The sequence below is a fragment of the Camelina sativa genome, chromosome 12 (assembly GCF_000633955.1).
Source record: "Camelina sativa cultivar DH55 chromosome 12, Cs, whole genome shotgun sequence".
In the NCBI taxonomy this organism is placed as follows: domain Eukaryota; kingdom Viridiplantae; phylum Streptophyta; class Magnoliopsida; order Brassicales; family Brassicaceae; genus Camelina; species Camelina sativa.
Genome location: NC_025696.1, coordinates 30,492,715 through 30,494,127, shown reverse-complemented (window position 1 = coordinate 30,494,127; position 1,413 = coordinate 30,492,715). Strand labels below are relative to the sequence as shown.

The window sequence follows — 1,413 nt, the reverse complement described above, 5'->3', positions numbered from 1 at the left end:
TGTCGTTTCAAGTCACGCTGTTTCCAAACCAAGGGTTTTGCATCGGCGTAGCAGCACACCATGCCGTTTTAGATGGGAAAACGACAACCAGTTTTCTCAAATCTTGGGCGCACGTATGTAAACATCAAGATTCTTCTCTACCTCACGATCTGATTCCGTTTTACGATCGCACGGTCATAAAAAGTCCACCAAGTAGCGATATAATGATTTTGAACTCATGGCACAGTTTAGTCAAAATGTTCACCGGTAAAGAACCAGAAAACTTCAAGAGTTTACAGCTTAGTCCGTCACCGGTGATTAGTCCTGACACAGTTCGGTACACTCTTGAACTCACTCCCGTAGATATCCAAACGCTTCGGGAGAGGCTCAAGAGAGAGTCATCATCCTCCTCTTCCTCGTCAAAGCAGCTTCGTTTGTCTGACGTTTGTGATAATATATTCATATGCGTTAACTTGCGTGATTAGAGCTCGAGGTGGAGATCCCAATAGACCTGTCGGGTGTGTGTTTGCTGCGGATTGTCGAAATATAGTCACTCCACCGATCCCATCGAGTTATTTTGGTAATTGCGCCATTGGTATCGGTAGAATTCCATTAACTGCAGATACGTTTATGGGTGAAGAAGGGTTTTTGGCTTCTACAAGGTTGGTGAGCGACTTGGTTGAGGGATTGGACGAGGGTGTGGTGTGGAAGATCCCAGATTTTGTAGAGTTATCTAGAAGTCTTCCAAAAGAAGCACAGTTTCTATCTGTTTCGGGTTCGACCCAGTTTGGAGTATACGGGTTGGATTTCGGGTGGGGAAAACCAGAGAAAGTGGTGGGTGTGTTGATTGATCAAGGCGAAGCGATTTCCTTGGCGGAGAATAGAGATGGAAATGGCGGTGTGGAGGTTGGCTTCTCTCTCAAGAAACATGAAATGGATGCTCTCATTGATTTGCTCCATAACGGACTAAAAGTTTGACCACTCCTTTCCTCAAAATAAAATTCTCAAAGCATCTCCAGTGGTATAATTTTATTATAAATTTCACATTATTTCAAAAAAAGAACTTCATTAAGAGATTTTTCAAGAAATGACTTCTTCAATGGTAAAGCCTTAGAGCTTGTTTATCGGTAAGTTCTTAGAGGAGTTTTAAGGGTTTTGAATCAAAAAAAATAAATCAGAAGTAAAAAAAAATTTAAAAGAGCCCCTTATATATTATACCGGATTGTGTTATAAGAGACGATACGTGTCGTGTTTCTGTTGGTCGGACATAATAATACAAAAGAAAAAAAATTTCTTTTCCTCTCTCTCTCTTTCTCTCGCGATGCGCTGAAACGACAAAGGAATTTGGAATCAGAAAGAAGGGTTTGGAATTGATTGATCTGGAATCAGATGAAGGGTTTGGATTCATGATTAGCGTTCTTTGATTTTGGATCG

At 41.0% G+C, this 1,413-nt stretch overlaps 1 pseudogene; it reads left to right on the top strand.

The window, feature by feature from the left end:
• On the top strand, positions 6-1,413 carry LOC109128030 (annotated as a pseudogene).